General features: G+C 32.2%; 1 non-coding gene across 1 annotated transcript; it reads left to right on the forward strand.

The window, feature by feature from the left end:
• Window positions 1-5,143: 5,143 nt before the first annotated feature.
• On the forward strand, window positions 5,144-5,250 carry LOC133807917 (small nucleolar RNA R71). The gene has a single exon (XR_009879800.1). It is a non-coding gene; the product is annotated as a small nucleolar RNA R71 (small nucleolar RNA).
• Window positions 5,251-13,400: the final 8,150 nt, after the last annotated feature.

Here is a 13,400-nt window from a genome sequence, read left to right on the forward strand (position 1 = left end):
TCATTGTGCAATTTTTGAGAATTTTTTTTTGAATTTTAATGAAAATGATTTTTTTTAACAAGACAACAATATAAATAAATATATATATTTTCAACAACCACAAAAATTAATAAAGTTTTGTTTTTTTTAACAACCCACACAAAACACAATAAAACAAAAATTAAAATGAAACATAAACAATGAAAACAACACAAAATGATAATAACCATATAAACTTAGTACCCCCAAACTTAATTTAAACATTGTCCTCAATGTGTCAACATATAAATATAAATTAAAATTTACAAGAGGTTAGAGTTTAGAATGGTCGTACCTCATCGTAGTGCAACATCAAGAGAGTAAAAGACATAACAAACAAAAAATAAATCACACATAAAACAAACAAAACAAATAAAACACAAGTTATCAAGATCAATAGGAATCAAAGAGCTTGGTAAATAAGGTCCTCAAGGAGGATCTCATCCACTTCATCGGTTTTCAATTCTAAAAATGATTTTAATTTTTGTCCATTAACTTTAAATATATCACAATTTTTAGGATTTTCAATTTCAATAACTCCATTTAGAAAAACAATATGAATAAGGTAAGGACCGGACCACCTAGAACGTAACTTTCCCGGGAATAAATGCAAACGAGAGTTGTATAAAATGACTTTTTGACCTGGAGAAAAATCTTTTCTCAAAATATTTTTATCATGGTAAAATTTCATACGATCCTTATACTTTTTTGAATTGTTATATGCATCATTCCTAATTTCGTCTAGTTCATTTAGTTGAAGCTTTCGTTTCTCACCTGCCTTGTCTAAAGAAAAATTTAACTGCTTAATAGCCCAAAAGGTTCTATGTTCTAACTCAACAGGTAAGTGGCACGCCTTCCCATACACATGTTTGTAGGGTGACATGCCAATGGGCATTTTGTACGCGGTACGATACACCCATAATGCATCATTGAGTCTTAAGGACCAATCTTTCCTAGTTGGATTCACAGTTTTTTCTAAATTGTGCTTAACTTCCCTATTAGACACTTCGACTTGACCACTAGTTTGTGGGTGATATGGTGTTGAGACTTTATGTGTAATGCCATATTGTTTCATCAAATGTTCAAATGGCTTATTACAAAAGTGTGTACCGTTATCACTAATGATAGCACGTGGAGAACCAAAACGGGGAAATATATTTTCTTTCAAAAACTGAAGCACAACTTTGTGGCCATTAGTGTGGCATGCAATAGCTTCAACTTATTTAGACACATAATCAACTCCAACAAGAATATACCAAAAGAGTTAGGAAATGGTCCCATAAAATCAATGCCCCAAACATCAAATATGTCAATAATAAGAATAAGATTTAAGGGCATCATGTTTCTTTTAGTTAAACTTCCTAACTTTTGGCAACGTTCACAAGCTTTACAATAAACACATGTATCATGAAAGATAGTAGGCCAATAAAAACCACATTGTAAAACTTTAACAGCTGTTTTCTTACCACTAAAATTTCCTCCACATGCATGATCGTGATAAAAAGATATGATTTTAGATTGGTCACAATTTGGAATGCATCTTCTAATTATTTGATCAGGACAGTATTTAAACAAGTAAGGATCATCCCAAATAAAAATTTTCACCTCCAAATAAAATTTATATTTATCATGCTTAGACCAATGAGATGGTATTTCTCTAGTGATCAAATAATTAACAATATCCGCATACCAAGGCAAGGAAGAAACATGCATCAATTGTTCATCAGGAAAAGTTTCAGTGATAGGAGTGGAATCATGTATAGTTTCAACAACTAGTCTAGATAAATGATTAGCAACAACATTTTAAGATCCCTTTTTATCACGTATTTCTAAGTCGAATTCTTGTAAAAGTAGGATCCAACAGATCAAACAAGACTTAGCATCTTTTTTTGATAAGACATATTTTAATGCAGCATGATCAGAATAAACAATAATTTTAGACCCTAACAAATAAGTCTAAATTTCTCCAATGCAAAAACAACAGCAAGCAATTCTTTTTCGGTTGTGGAATAATTTAATTGAGCATCATTTAAAGTTTTGCTAGCATAGTAAATCATATGAGGTATTTTTTCAAGTATTTGTCCTAAGACAGCACCTATAGCATAATTAGAAGCATCACACATTATTTCAAAAGGTATTTTCCAATCAGGGGGGTCGAATAATGGGTGCAGTAGTCAACAATTTTTTTAATTTTACAAAGGCAACATGGCAATCATTATTAAAGACAAAAGCATTTTCTTTTCCAATTAAATGGCATAAAGGCCGAGAAATTTTGCAAGAGTCTTTTATAAATCTTCTATAGAAACCGGCATGGCCTAAGAATGATCTAATTTCTTTCACAGTTTTAGGTGGGGGGAAGTTTTGAAATAAGATCAACTTTTTCTTTATCCACTTCTATTCCCTCAGATGAGATTACATGACCTAAAACAATTCCTTTTTTAACCATAAAATGACATTTTTCCCAGTAAGCACAAAGTTTTTCTCTTTGCAACGAATCAAAACAAGTGAAATATGGTGCAAACATTCATCAAAGGAGGAACCAAACACAGAAAAATCATCCATAAACACTTCAAGAAATCTTTCAACCATGTCAGAAAAATTGAAATCATACACCTTTGAAAAGTCGCAGGTGCATTGCATAATCCAAAAGGCATGCGACGATAGGCAAAAGTTCCGAAAGGGCATGTAAATGTAGTTTTTTCTTGATCTTCTAGGGCAATGGGAATTAGGTTATATCCCAAATACCCATCATGAAAGCAATAATATGCATGGCCAGCTAAACGTTCAAGCTTTTGATCAATGAAGGGCAATGGAAAATGGTCTTTTCTAGTAACATTATTTAGCTTTCTAAAGCCTATGCACACTCTCCTACCTATTTGTACTCTAGTAGGGATTAATTCATTTTTATCATTTTCAACAACTGTGATCCCAGACTTCTTAGGCACAACTTGAATTGGACTAGCCCATTGACTATCAAAAATAGGGTAAATGATACCTACGTCTAATAATTTAATGACCTCTTCTCTAACTACTTCTTTCATATTTGGATTTAGCCTTCTTTGACATTCCCGAGAGGTTTTAGTATTCTCTTCTAGATGGATTCTATGCATACATATGGATGGGCTAATTCCTTTAATGTCTCCAATGGTCCAACCTATCGCTTCTTTATGTTTCCTAAGGACATCTAATAATTTATCTTCTTGTTCTTTATCTAGAGCGAATTCTATGATAACAGGTAAGGTTTCAGACTCTCCTAGAAAAGCATATTTTAAATTTTCTGGCAAAGGTTTAAGGTCTAATTTTGGAGACCCGGAAATTTATTGAACATAATCTAAGGATGAAAAAGGTTCAACTTTGGTTTCATTTAAGGGTATAGACTCTAGCAAAGAATTCACATGATCATTAGAATTATCAACATGCAAGTTCATACCAAAGTATTTTTCACAAAAGTCAAGTAAGTCATTTTCATCATCTTCACAAATACTATCTATCATGTTAACTTCATGCACTTCCTCACACTCAATAGATTTAACAACATTAAATATATTCAATTCAACTGTCATATTTCCAAAAGATAATTTCAAAACATCATTACGACAATTTATGATTGCATTAGATGTAACTAAGAATGGTCTACCTAAAATGATAGGAATTTGAGCATGCATATTTTCCATAGGTTGGGTATCAAGAACAATGAAGTCCACAGGAAAGTAAAATTTATCAACTTTTATCAAAACATCCTCTATAATGCCTCTAGGACATTTCACAGAATGATCGGCTAATTGAAAAGTTATAGAGGTAGGTTTTAGTTCACCAAGACCAAGTTGCTTATAAACAGAATAAGGCAATAAATTCACACTAGCACCGAAATCAAGTAAAGCCTTATTAATAAAATGATCACCAATAATGCATGAAATTGTGGGACACCCAGGATCTTTATATTTAACAAGACTCTTATATTGAATAATGGAACTAGCTTGTTCAGTTAAAAGCACCTTTTTAGGAACATTAGTATTTCTTTCAACAGTACAAAGATCCTTTACAAATTTAGAGTAGGCAGGAATTTGTTTAAGGGCATCTATGAAAGGGATATTGATACGAGCTTGTTTAAAAACTTCTAAGGTGTCATTATATTGGCCGCCTTTTTTAATTGGAAGTAATCTTTGTGGGAATGGGTCTTTTGGAATGAAAGGATGGATTGGAGTTTCCTTGTTTGAAGAGTCATTGGCATTAGAACTAGAAGGTTGACTCTTTTCTTTTTCTTTTTCAACCTCGGGTATGTAATCGGGTTTGACAATGTTCTTTCCGGACCTAAGAGTTGAAATTGATTTGACTTCTCCATTATGACTAGACTTTCCTATCTTATATTGACATTTTGGATTAGGGATAGGTTGACTAGGGAATGTTCCTTTTTCTCAATCAGCTAAAGCAATAGCGAGTTGTCCTACTTGTGTCTCGAGTTTGGTAATTGATTGAGATTGATTTTGTAGGATTTGTTGAGTGGATTGCATAAATTGTTGTAAAGTATCTTATACAGAAGGTTTCCTTTGAGGATATGGTTGATTTTGTGGGGCATGAGTTTGGTTTTGTGTGTTGTATTGGTGCCCTTAATTCATTTGAGGTTGGTTTTGTCTCCATGAAAAGTTTGGATGGTTTCTCCAATTTGGATTGTAGGTGGATGAAAATGGGCTATCATTTGGTTTCCCATAAGCATGAAGAGCATTGGCCTCCTCAGAAAAGGCTTCTTGGTAGGAAGGACATGATTGGGCATTATGGCAAGGACTAGAACATATAGAACAAACATCTTTTCTTGGTTGTACTGGAGAGTTTATAGTTTGGCGTATGGCTAAAGCTTCTACTTTTCTCGCTAATTTGTCTAAAGGATGTTCTTAAGTCTAATTCCTCTTTTACTTCATACCTTCCTCCTCTTTTTGGTGAATTAGTTGACCTAGGCCTAGGATCAAAATAATTCCATTGTTGTGAATTGACAGATAAATCTTCAAGGGCATCCCAAGCCTCTTGTCCTTGAAATTTTAAAAAATTTATGGTATGCGTAGATTGAATCGTTTGACGATTAGAGGGGGTCAAACCATCATAAAAATATTTTACTAGTCTCCAATTTTCAAAAGTATGATGAGGAAATTTTATTAATAAATATTTGAATCTTTCCCAACATTAATAAAATTCTTCATTATCTTTTTGAAAAAACTCAGAGATTTCTCTCCTTAGACTATCAGTTTTAGACATAGGAAAACATTTAAGCAATAATTTATTATAAAGTTGATCCCATGTAGTTATAGACCCTGTGGGAAGGGAATTTAACCAAGCTTTTGATTTGTCTTTTAATGAAAAATGGAACAATCTTAGTTTGACCGACTCATCAGAAAAGTTTTGAAATTTATATGTTGAGCAAATTTCTAAGAAATCTTTGACATGCATGTAAGGATCCTCTGTATCTAACCCATAAAAAGATGGCAACAATTGAATGAGTGATAGTTTGAGCTCAATATGGGTAGCAGAAGTGGTTGGAAGAACAATACATGAAGGAGCATTAGATGAAATAGGTGCTAAATATTCAAGCAAAGTTTTTTCAGGCACAACATTTTCATCAACAGGATTTCTATTAGTATTAGCAATTGGCTCCATGATGCTCAGATTTTTACTAACATTTTCAATTTCAAACAAAGATAAGCGTCTTTTTACTAATCGATTTTTAGAGTTACGTTCCCAATGATGCATACAATTTTCACAACAAGGCAACAAAGATAATCTCAAACAATCAATTTTCTGATATGGAAGATCAGTTAAAACCGCAACCACAGAGCATACTTAGAATTTTTAGAGATTTCACAACAATAGAATTCTTATGGTTTACTTGTCCCCAAGCCTATTTGATTCCACTTACTCCCACACTAATAACAACTCCCCGAGGTTAATTAGTAGAGGCGGATTGAGAATTTTGTCAAATTTCCTTTAAGCAAAAATTGCTTATGGTGACAGGACAAGATTTAGGTTTCACTTTTTTTTTATAATTAAGGTAAAAAGAAAAATTAAATAAAATTAAGATTACAAAAACAATGTTAAGATATTACCCAAAATTTAGGAGGCACATGTGCCATCAACTAATACAATATAATGAAATAAAAAGTTAGGAGGCACAAATGCCATCAACTATCACAAAATATCAATAATAATAAAATTAATAATAACACAAAATCTAGGAGGCACAAGTGCCGTCAACTAATAAATATATAAACGAAATAAAATTATAACAAAGTTAGGAGGCACAAGAGTCATCAACTATAAAAATTAAAAGGATAGATAGGAGGCACAAGTGCCGTCTACTATAAAAATTAAAAAGATAGATAGGAGGCACAAGTGCCATCAACTAAAAAAAATAATAAATATAAAAATATAAGTAATTTTTTTATGGGTGGTAGAACCATCCCAATTTTTTTTTTATCCATTTTTTTGTTTTTATATAAATATATATTTTTTTAAATGCAAAAATTTAAATAACTAGAAGAAATATTCACTAACCTTGAGATAAATTTCGTTTCTTTTCTTGCAACTCCCCGGCAACGGCGCCAAAAACTTGATGGGCCCAAAACGGGTATGTTTTAAATATGTAAATCGCAAGCGCACGAATCGTTCATGTAGAATAGTGATCGTGTAAGCAATGATGTCGAACCCAAAGGAGTTGTATAAAATCGAAAAGAGAACTATTTTAAACCAAAATTAATAATTTCTAACCTAGCTCCAAAGATTGATAAGAATTTGTGACAATAAAAAAAAAAAAAAGATAATAATAAACATATTAAAGACAATATATATAACTACATTAATAATTGTAAACAAGATGGTAAAAGAAAGATTATTAAGATAATAGAATTCACAAAATATAAGTTCAATAATATTTATAAGTACATTGATTTCTAAGTTTTAGTAATAGTAGAAATTAACCAACTATCACTTATTCAAATTAGATATTCTATTAAGCACAAATTATCATGGAATTGTAGGATTTATCTTCACTTTTAAAATTATAATTTCAAAATATTTAATGTAAATCAATCTAATGAAATAACAAATAAATCAATGAATATTATTTATAAGGCAAAACTTAATATTTTTGTTCTAAGCATTTAATGTGCACAATTTAATGGCACACCTTAATAAAAGAATATTATGATTTTGCACTAATGAAGAACAAAGTGTAAATATGTTCTAACAATAAAAAATACAAGATATTTAAGACGGAAGAAAGTATTTGAAGAAGAAAATCCATAAACTTTAATTGCACAAAATGGGAAATCAACATACAACATAAATACTATCTAGTTACATATTGTTTCATCATCACCTTAATAATCTTAAAAAGATTAGAAACTCATAACTAGAATAGAAAATACAAACCAAAAAATTACAAACATTAATAGGAAAATTTAGAGGATGAACCCCCAAATTTTTCCTCTAAAAACTCATAGAAAAAATGACAAAAAAGAAGAAAAAGATGAAGAGAATGGAGTGGTCTTCCAAGTGTAGAAATCGTAGTGTAACCTCTCCTAAAATAATCACTCCCAAATGGTCTTGAAAATTCCCTATTTATAGCCAAAATGAGAGTATTAAAATAATCAATTTAAATTAATTAAATTGATTAAATTAATAATAATATGGTAAATACGGGTAAATTTTAGGTGTAATGATGATTTTTGGGTAAAATGTGTAGAAAATTTTGGGTAAAAATGTTGTATTTTGGGACAAAGGGACAAGGGGACAAGGGTGAAATTGTTGGGCTCAAGACACATTTTTTTCTTTTGTTTGCTGGGTTGGCAGCCAGTTTAGGAAGCCACTGGGCCGAGAAAAGGGCTGGTGGCCCGTTGGTTTTAAGGGGCTGATGGCTGTGTGAGCTTCGACTGAGGCAACTAGGCCGAGTGGGGCAGGTTGCTAGCTGTAGGAGAGCTTCATGGACTGGAGTGGCTTCAGGAGGCAGGCGAGCCTGGCTTGTGGGAAAGTTTGAGCTGGGCCTTGGTGTGCTGGGGGAGCAGCTGGGGAAAGCACGAGTGGAGAGGAAGCGTGGGGTTCTGGTGGGCTGCGTGGGCCAGGCGACTGGAGGCTTGGGCCTAGGGGCTGGAGGCTTGGATCGGGCCTGGCAGGCACAAGAGTTGGGCTTCAAATGTGAGGCTTGGGCTAGCTGAAGCTTCCTCTTTGATTTCTCAAAAATACCATTTTTTTCTTCTCTTCTTTATTTTCAAGCACAAAATTGTAATAAAACCCCTACAAAATAAACATAAAATAAATCATAATAAAATATTTTCAACTATAAAATAAATCAAGTTAATTTTTGAAAATATTAATTATAACTTAATTTATATTTAACATTTAAGATCAATAATACAACATTTTTCTTACCTCACACTAAAAAACATTAATTCAAATAATTAACTACAACATTTTAAAACAAAATAACTATAAAAACACACAAAAGTATATAAAATCATGATAAGACTAATAAATTCAAAATCACTTAAAAACTCAATAAATTAATTAAAAACTCAAGAACTCAGCAACAATTAGCATATGAAATATGGTAAAATAACTCTATTTTGTAGAGTTATCAATTCGCCTCGAGCGCTTAGGTTTAAATCCCTGATCCTCCCCGAGCCTAAAAATAAACCTAGGCTATGGCTGTCTAGGCGGGCCGCGACCTGGCCCTAAGGGTCGTAGTGCGCCTCAAGTCAGAGGTGCAGCCTCTTGCTTCTGGGAAGAGGTGGGTCGCGACTTGCCCCCTAGGGTCACGGTGCTCCCACATATCAACAAGCCATCTCAGGGCCTTCTGGGCACGCGGGCCACGGTGACCATGAACTAGGTCGCAGTGCGCCCCCGCGAACCTAGAAACCCATGGGTTTCTTTGCATTACTACCCAATCTAACTCTTTAAAAATCCATCCCTACACACACAGGACAAGAATTCAACCACCATATCACAATTGCCCACTTAATTAACCATAATCTCCTTAAATTCTAACCCATAATCCTTGTAAATACCCAAAATTCCTTATAGTCCCTTTAGAACTTAAAAGCTTACAAACTCCCACAAAAACAATAGGATTTCAGCAGTTAGCATCTAAAATCTTACCCAATCGATAGCCTAATCTCCACAGCAATCCTTTGACTGGTCCTAGCTTTAATTCTCCAGACTTTCCCAGCCCAACTCTTTGAGTTTTCTCCTCCAAAGCTTCAATGTTTCCCTTAGGTTCTTGAGAGGGAAAGAGAGAAAGTGAGTGATAGGGAGAGAGAGTTCTGAGAGTCTTCTTTAGCAATTATGGTCTATCCTTCTTTTATTGCCCATTAGGGCATAGTGGTCATTTATCCCGATTCCTGCTAATTCCTCGAGTCATCCTACCAATTCCCAATTAATTCCAACATGTTCAACTAATTACCAAATACTACCCATTACTCAATATATCCCAAATATATGTTAAGTTTCCCAAAATACCCCTAGGCTCACTTTGAGCCAGGTATTAAACCCCGTTGTGACTATTCCGCTAATTCGCTCAATAGGATTGCCTCGAGCCGTAAACCACATATATATGCACATAATAATGTGGTCTCAATCATTTAACACATGTAATCACATTTATGCCCTTATCGGGCCAAAATTACAGATATGCCCTTATAAACAAGAACGGGCCCACATGTATATTTAATACTCATAAACATGAATATAAATATATTCATGTTATCATATAAATCATGACTGCCACATAGTCATGCATTTAATCAATTAATCACACGCATATCCAATTATGCCCTCCTAGCACGATAATTAAGGCACTAAACCCTATTAGCAATATTTTAGGTCGTTACAGTCATAATCCTTTACCAGTTCTAACCAACGCTTTTGCCTCATATTCAAATCCTTCTATGTAAAGAAGTGCTTCAAGCTCTTGTGGTCAGTGTATATCTCACACTTCTCTCCATAAAGGTAATTCCTTCATACATTTAATGCAAATACCACTGATGCTAGTTCCAAATCATGAGTAGGGTACCTCTGCTCATATTCCCTCAACTAGTGTGACGCATAAGAAATCACCTTCCCTACATGCATAAGGACACAACCTAACACTTCTTGTCACGCCCTACTCCCCTAGAGACATTACTGTTGGAAAACCATCCAGATCACACAGTGAAAAATCATGCGTGGTGGGCCCATTGTTTCTTATGAACAACAGAACAACAACAATCAAAACAATTTCATTAATCATATAAACAATTTATATGACCAAGAAAATAATCCAAAAACATTATCATAAAATACTATTAATCATGCAACTAATATGTATATAAATATGCAGTATATTTATATAGAGTACATAAATACAAAAATCAAGAACATAAACTTTGACCTCCTGAGCCTATCAAATGTCCTTGAGTCTTTTCATATTTTTATCAATCTTTCTATACAAAGCTTTGAGCACTCAAACCACGATCTCCCGGAGTGTCTCTACACCTCAAGATGCGTGTGGGCACATAGAGAATATGAGTTTGTACTTTAGGAATCACAAGTATTTCTCAATGCATGAGAACTTGGATTATGGTCTAAGAATGGCTAGAATAAAGAAGAAGAAGTAGGGAGATTTTGTCTAACAAAACTTCTGAGAACTATTCTGAATTGTGAATTGTGTTGTGTCTGAGGTATTTTTCTTGTGTATTTTTTCTCTGTTTTTTTCTTCTTCGTCTTTTATATCATATATATCGAGATTCATATTCCCTTATTATTCATAATAATAATAGTAATATAAATATATTATAATAATGATGATAGGATTTGATTTTAGATAAATATCTAATTTACCATATTTGAAAAAAAAAAAATTCAAATTATTAAATAATTAAATAAATAAAATAAATACTATACTGATACAATATCAGTACAAGTGGTACACGCATAACATAGTCATTGGACTGTATCAGGCGTGTATTGCTATTCCCTTTTCAGGGATTTTAGATTTTTCTTTTATTTAATTATTTGATTATAATCAATCTCACACAAAATAGGGTGTTAATCTTTCTAAGGAAAAGATGACAACAATATTTCAAAATTCTAAATTCTAAATTCTAAATTCTAAATTCAAATTGATGATCGTCATTATCTTCATCTTTTAAAATTCAATAAATCAAAAACTATTTTTTTGACTTACCAATTTTATTTTCTCTCACTCAAATAAAATAATTAATTTAAAAAATCAATTAATTTATTTATATATATGAAATTCGAAAATTTATATATTTAAATTAATAAATATATTTTAAAAATTAATAATTAATTCTAAATTAATTATTCAACCTCAATTATCATATAATTGCATACTTGACCCGAATTATATTTATTATACCCGAATTATATTTCTTCTCAAATTCCCAAATTATAATTATACCCTTGTATCAACTCTTACCTTGATATGATGTTGGTAGAGCCACCCTAGGGACCTATGGACCTATAATATCAAGCTCCAATAAATATTACACTATTAATCAAGGCTCTTTGATTAAGTAATCATATTTATTAAGCTCATGATTAGTCCACTAAAAATATGAGAATGAATTCTTCATAATTATAGACATATATTTACTGAGTATTTTATTAAGAATAAAGTGTCCATTGATATAATCACTACATACAGCGTTAATCCTCTTTTAATGGTTCATAATTAAAAGGGAATAAAATTACCGTTTTACCCTTTTAGCTATATTTTGTTCCTAGAGTACCATTGATTTTACTAGTGCAGGTTGTGTCACAACAAGTTTGCAACGTGAGCACTCATAACCTTTTCAATTCCAAAAGCCAACCCAATAGGGAACCATTATTCAATCTATAAGAAGGTATAGATTCCATATCTGTTAAACTACGTTCTTGGCCATATACATAATATCGGACATAGCCTATATATATAATAATTCAATTCAATTATTTATTTCATTTAAAATATTTGTCAACTAGAATTGCTTTATGGACACTATTCCCAACAATCTCCCACTTTCCCTAAAGCAAATTGAGGCATCTCTCTTAATATGGCAATCATATTCTCCTGACCAATTTTGTTTAACAAAGTCTTTGTAACAGTTTTGTAAGAAACTGCTTTGAAGTTATCTTCAAGATTATTACATCAATTATGTAAAATTGTCTTGCATTCAATGATATTTCATTTCATGTGCTTTACCCTCTCATGATTTTTAATTCTTCTAGAACAGTTGTATCTTCATTGCTTTCGCAATGAGATGCTAGCTATTTATTCTAGTCTGATAACCTTTCCAGAATGTCAAAAGAACTTAACTAAATCAAATAGCCTATTTAACTGCTCGTAGCTGCTATATATCGTCTTTTGTGGTAAAACATATAAATTTGAAATACCTAACACATTTCTAGATTAATGTCTTTCCTCCACAGTTATGGAAGCTGATTCTGATATCAATCTTTGAAGATTTAATATCTGGTTTAAAATCAGTTCATCCTTTGGGTTTTAGGTCTCTGCCTAAATGCACATACATGTAATCTCTATTATATTTAACATACTCAAAACTAAGTCCTTATAATTATTTAATGACTCAATTCATAATGGATTGACAACTGCTGACTATTCCCGCCGTTTAACAGATGTCAATTCGAAATTATAACATTAGATACATTAAAGAGTATATCACTGAGTTGTAGGAATGATGTCTCATGTCCCCTTTTCTAGTAAAAGAATAAATGGAAATTTATTATTTAGATAATACATCCTCAGAACATTCATGGCTTTTCTAAATCCAATATTGATAAATGTTCAGCTAGCCATTTCTTTTCTATTGACGATTTCTCTACATCATTCCCAATGATTAGAACGCTGTCAATATTAAGAATAAGAATCACAACAAAAAATTTCTGGTCGAGATCTTCAAATGATTTTGTAATGTCAGCCATTCTAGTAAAAACTACTTAGACATTCACTTAAATTAATCTCATAAAGGAGTGGATAAGAGTATGTAAACAGATTCAAGTTTGGTTACAGTAGAAGACATTTATTCAAGTAATAAATTCTTCTTTCTATTCATAGCCTTTGGCTATTAACCTAACTTTGAAAAGTTTGTACTTTCCTCTGTTCTCCTCTTCATCTTGAATATCCTGTTTCAAACTGAAGTTCAATGAACTTTAGTTGGATGTTCAAGAATCCAGATACCATAGAATTCCAAATTCCTTTTCTTGATTCATCGTGTTTCAACCATTGATTTCTGTAAAAACTTTTTCATTTCATATACTAGTATGTGAATGAAGTATAGTTAGATTGTGTTACACACAATTTAACTATCTTTACATTTGTAATTGTAACGACCCGAATTTTC

This window comes from Humulus lupulus, chromosome X, assembly GCF_963169125.1.
Source record: "Humulus lupulus chromosome X, drHumLupu1.1, whole genome shotgun sequence".
Classification (NCBI taxonomy): Eukaryota; Viridiplantae; Streptophyta; class Magnoliopsida; order Rosales; family Cannabaceae; genus Humulus; species Humulus lupulus.